This window comes from Opisthorchis viverrini (assembly GCF_000715545.1).
Source record: "Opisthorchis viverrini unplaced genomic scaffold opera_v5_199, whole genome shotgun sequence".
In the NCBI taxonomy this organism is placed as follows: Eukaryota; Metazoa; Platyhelminthes; class Trematoda; order Opisthorchiida; family Opisthorchiidae; genus Opisthorchis; species Opisthorchis viverrini.
Window position 1 is genome coordinate 725080 of NW_008751857.1, and position 12500 is coordinate 737579.

General features: G+C 40.1%; 1 protein-coding gene across 1 annotated transcript in view; it reads left to right on the forward strand.

Moving 5' to 3' along the window:
* Positions 1 to 4667: 4667 nt before the first annotated feature.
* Positions 4668 to 12500, forward strand: part of T265_08095 (hypothetical protein) — a gene marked incomplete at both ends in the record, with an annotated part of 54965 nt that continues 47132 nt past the window's right edge. Inside the window, one exon of the mRNA XM_009173794.1 lies at positions 4668 to 4779. The remainder of the gene's footprint in view (positions 4780 to 12500) is intronic.

A 12500-nucleotide genomic window follows, 5' to 3' on the forward strand; every position in this document is an offset into this window, starting at 1 on the left:
CTTTACTAAACTATTGGGTGTGTAACAAATACAGATATTCCATGCTGTACTTTTCCAAGTGCTCTCAGGGATTTTTACCAAACTTTCTTGTCTGTTCTAGAAAGGCGCTGATACCCAGAGAACACCTCTTATACGACTCTTTATCAAGGATCGGCTCGGTAGGTGTCCAAAAAGTTAATTAATTAGCATGTTTTAGTGAAATTTAAATAACCCCATTTCGCCGTGTTTCCCTCTACGCTGGGTGAACTCGTTTTCTATTCATCTTTCAGTCAGATCCACGTCTTGAAAGCTTTCGAAAAGAGCGGCTTATCACGATGAAACAGACGCTGGGGCACCTCTGTAGTCAATGTCCAGGTTGTTGTTGGTTGCAACACCGTATCGAATTATCTGGCCACATTTATGCCTGGGCCTGGAAGAAGCGCTTAGAAATATAACTTCGGACTTATGGGCTATGTCTAGCATGGATATGACGTTGGCAGGATCTTCGTCTTACTAGACTTGTCAAACTGGACTGTGCACTGTAGACGTGCGTACATGTTGCCACAGCGTTTACCTGGCGTCATATAGATTTACGATTTGAAGGACAGACTGTCTGGATTTAATAACTGGGTAACATTGCCCACTGCTTACTCACCATACCAAAGTTATGACAGACTCCGACGTAGCTCAGTAGACACATGAGAAGGCTAATGAAACAAATGTTAGCCCTTTTGACTTCCCATTCACTGACCTGGTTTGCATAAGAGTTTACGCTCGATGATTCGTTAAATTTCTTTGTACCACCCACTATTTCAATTGGCAGATGGTACAGTTTTCCTGAAACCTGACAACCCCCTATATGTATGGTATGTGAATGTTAACAAAGGGGCTCAAATAGAGCATCCTCGACCTTTTTAAAAATATGTAATCGCCCTCTGAAGGCCGGCTTGCTTCAATCTGTATACTGACCTATAAGCTATAGAATACACAAATAATGCTTTACTTAGAGTGACCGAAAAAGGCATTTTCTGTGTTTCATTGGATTGAAACATTTCACCAAATTTCTTACCAAGTAACTCAATCGCTGACTATGTATGTTAAATTCCCTTTGACCATGCGGTCTACGCACAACGGTGTTTCTATCATCATTCCGCTCTTTGGCAGTTGAAAAATGAAGCGTCCCTTGTGAGCACGTGCCATCTACCGGACAATCGATAGCCGCCCTTTTGTGAACCGCTGACTACAGCTGTCCATAATAATATGTCAGCATCTTTGGAACTGTTGATCTTGAAAACCTAAATCCTATAACCCGTGATATTTTGCAGTAAACAGGACCGTTCAACGACGTAAGACGGAGTCTTTTTTATGTTTCTTAAAGAATCTCTGAGACCATCAGTAAAACTCAGGTTCTATTATGCTGCGAAGCCTAAAATATTCGTTAGGAAGAATTATCTGGATTTTAGCAAATTCATTTTTATTTAGAATATCCGGCAGTTATATTTGCTATCATCTTGTTGAGTTCCTTTAGTTTTCATCTCGAAAGTTGTCCGATTGCCAGTGGCAATTTAGCAGTTGTGAAGATCCACTTATCCAGTTTTGAACAAGTGATCTAAAACAGCCAAGTGACTGTTCTAGAGAAAGTCATTCTCTTACAATTTGTGTTGGCTGTCGCCCTCATAAATATTGCCCAGCAACACGTGGCAGATGGTCACACCTGTGAACGTTTAAAATGATTTAAGTGGAAGTAAAAAGCTACTCCGGTAGTGCCGAATGTTTGGCAACATTCTCTGTGTTATGGCTCTCTGTAAAATTTAAACTTGGATGTCGTTCAAATTCAACTGTTGGATCCGCCAAACTCCGGCATACCACCGGGTGTCATACAGAACGGACAAAAATTTTGCATTGCGGAAGCTTTTTCCATGACGCGTCAATTCATCTTGAGTGAGGCATTTTTAGATGTATTTGGTGCATCCTAAATAGTAGCCGCATATTAAAAATTCCATCAATTTTTCAATGAAACAGTTAAAACCTTGGGTTTTACTCAATCCGGCGGCCAGTCTAGATAGTAATCCCGTAAACGAATTGAGGCACCGAATCAGCGCCTATTGTCGGTAGTTAGTGGTATCGCCTAGATATTTGAGTTATCCGCGTTATCTGAATTGCGCTATCCTTTATCAATGGACAGTATGCCAGCATCATCGGCAGCAAGAATGCCATCTCATGCCTCACGTGTTTCCTTTCAGTGAAGAAATACCGGAACGGGCGTACATTTCGTCTCCTTGCAACGCAAAGAAGTAATGACTGGTAATCCACCGGATGGTCCGCTGAGCAGTCTAAACAAACGGAAACGAAGTGGGAAGTCCTGACAGATACATGAACTAGACCGAATGAATAGTTCTCTACCGGTTGCTACGTGGCGTTTGCTGTGTCGCAATGGACGGCACAAGTGCTTTAATTTGAGTAGTTATAATTTCTCTTGGTGACCAGAGGCCATAATAGCTATACTTGTCGCACTTAAGCTCAAGTTTTTAATGTCCAAAAATGCTTAATTAACATGGCTTCTGTTGCTGTTTGGCACATACTTGACGGAAAAATAGTATTTATTCCAACAGTCACAAGGCGTCCGCGTTAAATCTGAATCAAACTACAAGGTTAAAATATCCTTTAAGAAACTAAAATCATATGATCCTTCGCCGGTAGTTGGACGTACTAAAGTATATCTGAGGCTCAAAAAAGCCGTGATTTCTAAGAAAAGAACCCTTGGCTTAGAACGAAATTCTCCCGGAGCTCAAGTACAACGAACTTGCCTCCATTCTACCGTTCTTTAGGCTTTATTTACGAAAAGGCTTGGTAGAATGCATATGCGTGTCTGTTTTAGGCGACATGCTTGCTAATTCACTTGGGTTGGATTCGACAAAAGTGACATGATTACAATAGATTACCTAAATGATTTCTAGAATTTGGCACATCCGCCTTATCCATTCTATCATCGTTGGTGCCACACATTTGTGATGACCGGCGCCTGAAGTTAACAGAAACCTGTGGGGTTATGTGGCTTCGCTCGTCGGTGTTGCGTATTCCACTAAGCAAACTTGTATGTACATATATTAATGGAGATTTGCCCGCGGAACTGAAAGTGTTGCACTGTTACATTTAGCTAGGTTGATGTGCACCTGGGAGTACTGTTTGTGTGCAATCACACACGGGTCTGATGACAGCTATCAGGTAGTCTAAGCATCAAAATGGCTACCAAAATTTTGGCGCCTGCACTTCATTCCGTTGCGGTCTGACTGCCGAAAGATGCATGCCACCTATCAACTTGTCCTGACGAAAGACATTATAGAGGCTGTCAAGTAGTACGTTGCACTGAAGGGTACACATCATGTTACCACAAATCCGAGTAAATTTATCTCAGCGTAGCCATAAGCGTCTCGCATAAGCATTTTAAGCTATAATATAACACAATGAAAAATAAAAATTGTCCCGCTGTAACGCTACTTCGATGCCTAGCTGCTTTGCCCCGGTTAGGGGGAAGCCTAGACAACGACAGTCGAGATGCCTAGAGTGGATTCGAACCGCCGATATTTTGGTCAGTAAGGTTGCTCATTAACGTCTGAGCTGCCTATGGCTCCAACAAGACGGTCTAACTACAGTAACAGATGGCATATTTACATGAGGTCACTGGTGTTTTCAGTTTAATTGTAAGCTGCGAATATAATAGTTGATCAGTCTTTACATGTTAATTCAGCCAAACGGATTTAAAAAGCGTTAGGTTTATTGATAAGTTAAATAAAGTGAGGAATTTTCGCCTTTAAATACTTGTTCGAAATCAATGCCGCTTCACTTTTGACAGTTCCGAGCGGTTAATTGCCATCTATAAATAAATTGCCAACCATAAGGATGCTCATATAAAGCTACTCTACGGGCTGAATCCCATGGTTTTAATTGAAAAGGTAGGTAAATCGATTGCGAACTTAGCTACGCTTGAAACCTGTTGCCGTGTTTCTCCGACACACTTGTATGTGTGGAAATCTAGCCCACATACAAAAACACATATAGTCAAACAGCGATTTAATGAAGATTTGTGGCGTCTCAGCTTTTACAAATTATCAAGCCTGAGAAAAATCAATGAAAGTTATACGTGGCTATTGCGGTCACTCATTTTGTCTCAGTTTTCCCATGAAATCTTTACCCAATTTGATGTTATAGAGTTTTGCGTGGCACCATTGTCCGTGGCCAAAAATGTTAGCAAATTTTTAAAACTTTTTAAAATATGTGTCGGTTAAAGAAAATTCAACCCAGGACCCTTCCGGAAACCAACTCAGAAATTGGGATTATTTCACAATAGACTATTTTGTGATGGCCAACGTATCTGAGTTAAGCTAGTGCATTGAGGTTTTTAATACAAGTACACGCAAGTTTCTGACAAAGCTCCATTGCAATTAATGTGGACAAATACTACCTTTAAAAAGGAATCGGCTATGTCGTATTAATTTTACGTCTAGCTGGGTGTAGGATACCAATGGAAACATTATTGGTTGCACGTTTGACCAATGAGGTTTCAGCCTGCACAAACCAATCACAGTGAAAAGTTTCTAACATTCGTCCATGAATCCCTCCAGGATTATTCCGTTTCGCTGAAGCTGGTGGACGCTGGAGCCACCATTCTTACAACCTTTCGGTACGCAGTAAGAGGCACAACGCAAAATGACTTGACTTGAACAACCTCTTAATGAATGAATATCAACCAGACAGAAAGAAAATGATGGAAAATGATATCAGTAATGCCATGACCTACAGGTGAGTTGTGATGTTTGACTCTTTTGAAATAGGTGACAGAGATTACAGTGGGTGGTTTTGTTAAGATTTTTGTGATTCGTCCCATAACTGGTTGACTTTAAAGTGCTAACATTTTACATGAAACTTCAACACCCCTTACTTTTCGCCAAAATATCGCGTCAGGGCGGCTTTACGGTACTAAACTGTAGACTCCCATTGTGAAAGTGGTTGTCTGCCGGAAGATGAAATGGATCATGTGGTGTTTAATATGAGCTAAATGAATATCTAAGTTGACTTCTCTGGCTAATGTGTAGAAACGGACTAAATTGTTAAAGCTAGGCTACCAGGATAATTTTGCGGAACATTGTGCTTGGCTTAACTCCAAACCATATATGCGACAAGTTCTTGTAGCCTCTTAAAATTCACAACAGGAAATGCGGCTTCGCCAGAATTGTAATACACATATTTCTTTGTTCACAGTAGCATAACTTTTCTGGATCAGGAAATGACCATCAATATTTTTGTATATTAGTGACTACAAGGTCATCAGTAAGCCTGTTTCTTAAACAGGCTTGTGTATCATGAGACACATATCCCGAAGATTTATTAAGAATACAGAACACACAGTTTGATCCTTGCAGGTTAAGCATTCATTTTTTATCAAGCCTCCATTTTGTCATATTCTGGAGTTTTCGAACAGCCCCTAGTTTGAAGCAGATACCGTGCCAGCCACGAAAGTGTGTAAGGCTAACATGTTCCTCATGGCTGGAGGGAATTGTGAGCAAGGTAACAGAGGGGGTTGACGACCTAAGAACCGGCAGGTAGGTGGAACTCTGTTGGCACTTGGATAAGAAACGTTAAGCTGTTTCCCTGGGTCCAGATGTGCAATAAAGATTACGCAAATATATAATTCGGAACACATAATGACCAGGTATGTTTGCAACACAGATCATGCAACCGTGAGATCATGTGTAAAATTCAAATACAAATTCCATTCTGGATAAAACTGGCAGTTGATTATAGGTCTTTGTTGAATAAAAGGTTGTAGCCGGTCACGAAGCAACACATAATCCTTAATCTTTAGATTGTTGACATGATCAAATACGCTGATTCCACTTTAAAACAACTTTGGTTAAATTCATCACACAGCCTATCATTTTCCATTAGGCGAAAATCTGCAGTGTATTGCATTATGACCGGAAAATGATAAAGAAATTTATAATTTTGGTCATAAAAACAGTGTCAGAATCAAATACTCTTTGCGAAACGCACACCAGTACACATATCTTTTGAGTTAAACTGATATTCTAAAGTGCACCAACTTTTAATTGTAGTCTGCGCTGAGTGCAACCTGTCGTAGTAGATTATACCTACGCCGAAACAAGCATTGCTACATGACAACACAGTCAAACGTTTTGTTCTAATTGTCATGGAGGCAAGGTGAACATTCTAAGCTTTTGTCCACATGTGGGCGGTGCGTGCTAATTTTGCTTACAAAATGCCATTATTTTTTAATATTTGCCAGGATGGCAATTTGTGCATTCAGCGCATCAGAACAGATGAAAAGTATATATTTCGAGTAAATTTGAGGTCACTTACTCGACGTCAGAAATGATTGCGTTTTGCCGAACTATGGAAGATTGTGAATCGTTAAAAATCATCGAGCACCTTTTATCCACAAAATTGCTTTTGACCAACGGTTATGAGTTTCGTGTTTGCCATGCATTTGACCTACCAACTACCAGTATTTTCTATCTCTGTTAATCAGTAAAGTGACTGATCATCGCGCATCAATAACAATGATTCCTCACATATTCGAGTTGAACAATTGTCTCATTTCCAGAGTGGCGCTGAATTAGGTTCACTTCTCTTGAAATGGGTGATTATGTATAGGTGAAGTCGACGGAAACATATTTTGCTTGATTCCAAATTAAATTATCTAAATACATATAGTATGTTGTAATAACTTCGTAGACCTGGAAACTGCTTCTGCTATTGAACTTCGTAATTGGCTTTAGGAAACAATCCGTCTGGCTTCTGTGATGCAACAATCTCGTGGATTTGATTACTTACATTACTAGGGTACCCTGGAGAGCATGGAATACAAATTGTCTGTTCAGTAGGATGCCAACTCAGCATTCAACTACCTACGTTTTTGTTGTCCGCTAGCTGCTTCATGACCCCATACTGTGTTGTTACCTACACAGATTCCCGTGGCGCATCACGACACTAGAGAACTGTGTTCACTGTTTGAATCTCACAAATCTCAGCAATAATCTCAACTGTTTAAAAATGTTGCTGATGAAGGTCTGTGGTGAACAGTACGTTTTAAAAAATCTTTGTGTAGCCTACATATAGGAAACCATGTTACGCTGATTTGGCGCTTCATTTTTCAGCGGCATTACAAATGTTCACCACGCTTATTTTTATTTTTGTGCTGAACTTCAATGTCTCAGTCGGAAATGTGTAGTGATGGGCAACATGCGAATGACCCTTTAACAGTTTATTGTTTTCAAGGTTAAATTGAGTTTATTGCAGAGAGCTGTTCGATGTTCAGTAAGCAAATTTCCTGAAGAACTCAGGATGATTTTCCTCGCAAGCAATAAATAAGCGTCGGGTGAATACTCCTTTGGTCTTAGGCCTAAAAGTCAGTAAAATTGAAGGGGTCATACCCCTCGAATTGTGTAGCAATCAGGGTGCGATACAAGTAGATGCATTGCACAGAAATATTAAATCACAGAAAAGATTCCTCAGCATAATAACAGAGAGATAATAAAGTTATCATAACTTTACATTTAAAGTTGAAGTGGCATATAACAGCGAACCAAGAGCACCGCAAATGTTTCCAAGGCACGGCAAAGACATGTAAACAGGGGTACAGTCGATTTCCACATTTATATACGGTGTATCTGAAGTGCTGCCGGACACTTTTGGAAAAAGCACCTACCCGTAAAATAGATAAATTACGTCCTCTTATACCGTTTGTTTGCTCGCACACAATTACCCACTCAGCTGGCCTGCAGCTTATTCAACAAGTTACTAAAACTTCACTGGGGCGCCTCCGTGATTTGATTTGATGCTTTTTATCCGTGGATGAATTCAAATGTTTCTTCATTGTGAACCGACTACCTCTGTTAACCTTTTGGTTATGTAGTTCTACTTACAAACCTACAAAATTTGATATCCAAGATTCGTGGACCACACTTATTAGCCACTAGGAAATAGTTAAACCAATAATTACACCTTGATCGGATTCATTTACAAGTAAAACACCTTCATCAATATTTCTCAAATCTCCTAAAACTACGAGTCTCATATTATCAATTATCCATATGGTGCATTAGGCTAATTTGAACTTCACTTTCACTGCGGGAAAAATCTTGGTCCAGAACACGATACAGAGTGCCATGACCCTGAAAAAATACCGAAGGTACAGACATAGTATTTGAACGGCCAAATCGCTATTGACTGATCCCCTTGCGAGCGCGCAAAACTCTGATGTAGTTTGATTTTTGTTTAACTTCACATGCATCTAGAGGGTTTATTTCTAATCAAATGGCAAGAAAATACCTTCACGCTACCAGAAAATATCACCCGATGGCTTTTTGTCCTGAACATTAGATTCCCCTAGCTCGGAAAACAGACAACCCAAATTCTAATGTAACTTCACTTTATGTACTGTTCCAATTCACCGCCTTACATCAATACTGTAAAACAGAGGTCGACGAGCAGTTAAATACTGAGAGCCAATTCCGTAACTCGGTTAACAAATCATTAAGCCTGTTTCATATTTCGACGCAGTTTTCAGCACTTGAGACCAAAATGTTCAACAGACGCTTATGCAGATTAGGTTGACGTAACACACTTCCAACTAGGTTGCTGGAAAATCCACAATAGCTCTTCTTTGGGTTTACCAGAAAGGCAAAAGGAACTGGTCGTGTTGACGCTCGTACAATTTATTGCGGTATCTCAATATTCGTAGAAACTAGAAAACGAGGCCACCCAGTGCAGTACACCGGTGACTCAGCTGGGATACATCAGGTGAGCCACCGATGAAATGAGTGTATTTTCCAGAATAATTTGAAGTTGTTTAGGCAGATATTGACGGGGCTTTGCGATTTCGGATTGCGAGCAGCATTTAAAGATATTTGAGCTCATACTCACGCCAAGTATTGGTAAAAGAGAGCAGCCTTGAAGAAAATTGAATAGGGGGACAAAGTAGTAGGAGTCTAGAGCTCTGAGAATTGGTTGTCCTAGTTGAAAGCAGACAGCTTAACTGCGATTCTGGGCATTCCCCTCTTACCAGCGCCAGTCAGACGAAAATACCTGAAAGGAAATCCATAGAGATATTTTTCAAAAACAAGTATTAAACGACGTACGGTATCCTAGTAGTCAGGAGCCTTGATTAACTTACTCGAATGCTATATGTGAGTGAAGTCTTGACAGTAATTCGCCATTTATCATGTGAACGGGAACTAGAACAGATAGTTATGGCTATGTAAATTACACTTTAGGCTTTGATAAATCACGAAAATTAGACATATCACCCGTTCCTTATGGATTTACTAGCCGCACTTCTCGGCCGAAACACCTGGTTACCAAACTATCCGATAATGGAAAGCTTTAATTCTGATCTCTCCGATATAAAACTGAATTAGGTCCCACCGGAAATGGTAGGTGCAGAAAATGAGCTAAAAGCGTTCGTGATTGGTAACTGGGAAATCGTGATAAAAATAGATTTTTTCCAAATGGATTTCGGACGTCGACGTAACACATCGCTAGTCTTTGTGCCTTAAGTGCTACTTTCCGACACATCCCCATCTTATTTAGAAGCATAATCCCAAAAAGAGTCCTACGGTTTGCGTGTGCAAATGAACAGGATGTCTCACCTGCACCACAGGTTTATGAGTACTACATATGACAACTTATAAGCTGTGTAGAGTTGACGGAAGAATAAGTACCTTCAACAGAATGGCCTCGGTCACGTCGTCCGTGAGTGTTAGGCCGACAACACTGTCACGCCGAAACTTTGGTTGAAATTTACAAACGTCAGAAAACAAAAAACGAAAGCTCATGCTTCAATGAACCAACCAAACAGCTTGTGGTGGACGGATTTCATTATGGCTAGAATGGCAAAACATTCATTTGAGGTGTCTACCTAATATTATTTGATCCAATCGGTCCATCGTGGTGCACCGAAATAAGTCGTTCGTATAGCCTGAATAAGTATTTAACTATCACTGTCCGTTACATCCAATAATGACGGATTTGCGAGATAACTGAAGCAAGTCTATTATGACAGAATTCGAACAAATGATATCATCAGTTTGGGAAGGCCGAACAGAAAGAACGCTCATTAACATTATCTATCCATCGGTTATTTTGAAAAAAGTAAATTGTCGAAAACCAGTGTATCTTTTGCCATTAGAACACTCACTCGTAACCAACAGTAGCAAACTGACGGATGAGCATCATTTTTCAGTTAAATTGAACTGCTCATGATAAGACGGATGTGAGATAAAGTTATCTCCCTACGGATGACTATTTGGGCAGGCCAAACTCTCTAAATCAACTCAGTATTTGTTAAAATGACCAAGCGTTAACTGCCGTAACCAGTCAACGTCTGTTTCGGCCGGTTTGTTTGAGTACATTCATTGAGTGTACTAACATAGCTTGAATTATTTCATTCAATTAAAATGCTCAATCAAAACTCAGCCAACTGATTGACAAGGCATTTTAGGTGCAAGTGCTACGGTAGTCCTCTCTGAATAGGCGCACCCTTGGAGATCCTTTTTTATTTTTCGTTCACTTTCCCTTTTTGTGACGTCCAGCGTCAGCATAATACGCATGCAAATTTTTGAATAATTTCTGATGAAATTGTATCCTGATGATCATCAAAACTTTCTCTGCGGTTAAAGACACGATTAGTTTGTAGCCCAGGTGTCCGTGGTCACATGACCGTAAAAACTTCTGATTCTCAAGGTTTGACACAAAGTTTAATTTTTATTCTTGCAAGCTACAATACAGCCTGGCATGTAGTTTCTAAAGACCGAAATATCCAAAACGGTTTCCTTTGCGTAATGATGTAAACTTTATAACATAAATTGCGTGAGGATATGACGCCTGAATCGCAGAAGACTGCATCCAATTAACACTGCCAAATTACATTGAATTATCCCTCAAGAGCCTGCAGGGCATACCAGTCACGTGCGCCCATTGATCCTTAACAACCAAAAGCATTTGATTTCCATTAGTAATCAAGTGAAACGAACAAGGGCAGGCGACATAAAGTTTTCTACCCATCAGGTTACCTTGGTTTCACTGATCACTAACCTGACATAACGTGTTAGTCAACCGTTCCACTCTACTTCAGGACACCTGAAACGTGCGCTTGGGTTGGATAACCATGAAGTACAAGTCATGCACTTTACGAATGTTCCCACTAACTTTGCTGCAGCATCAGTAAATGAACAAAATTTCTCGACATTTCTTGATATAAAGTCCTTTCATAATACTGACAAGGAAAGTCAAGTAAACATTTTTCCAGTTAGAAAACACGGGTTATGATTGTTTAATTTCTTCTGAGCTTATTCTAAGCACCACATTACTACATGTGCTTTGATGGGTCAGAAAAAGGTTCCACCCAGCAGAGTGTCCAACCGAGAAAAGAAAAATGGATTTAAAAGTCATTTGTTCTTTTGCTTCCAAGCTATGCATGGTTCTTTTTTCAGTGAGTATCAGTTTCTTATAATATAGGTTGTGGGCATAGCGTTTATGTGCTGGGGTGCCTTAGCCACTGAATTGCCGTAAATATGAATCAAATCATTTCGTAGGTCTCTTTTTTTATCTTCACACATTTTCTCAATGACTGAGTGCATATGTGCGCTTCTAAAAAACGCCACGCTTTAAGAGTGGGCATGTAGCGGCTTATCAAATGCTAATTTGAATATATGGTAGTCCTAAATTAAGTCCAGTAAAAGAGAGACCTCTGATTAAAACCGACTCACCCCAATCTTCTGAGATTTAGATTGTAAGTGACGCAATTAAAGAAAAAAAGACAGATGAAAATTCTTGTTTTCTGGGTTTTGTTCTATCAAATCGCCTGTAAGAACATCGCTAATCGAGATAGTGAATACTGTGGAGATGATTGTGAGCCATACGATTCTCAAGTGATACAGTAAGCAGTCTCTGGAAAAAAAATACATCGGACCAAATGTGGCTGCTTTCCATGGAACACAAAGCTTCAACGTTGCCGTGAAATAAGAAGACAGATAATGTTACAATTTGATAGCCCACTGGGATGTTGAATCTTGTCACATTCATCTGGATGGTCTTCCTCTTTCTTGATAATTTGTGTCCTTCCCAACAGGAGTACAACGGACTCGAGATCTTATCTTATTGGTCATTATCAGTAGTACACAGTTTCGGTCAAGCGGAAGATTTACGTCATGACATCTGATATTCGGGTCAAGGGTGTTACCACTACACCACAGCACACGCTGTGCACGCCCGAGTCCTCACATCTAAACGGACACGTTTCTTCACGATTGAGCGATAAGACTGGTTTTCTCGTCACTTGAAAACAATACGTCTTTCGGGTAACGCCAGGGAGACCTAAAACCTACTGGACGGTATGGATTTATAGTGGGCAGATGCTGAATGTGATCCAGTTAGATCAAATTCAAACGTAGTGCTCACCGACTTTAAATAGGCTGAACAATGCAACTACCCCAAGAGAAAAA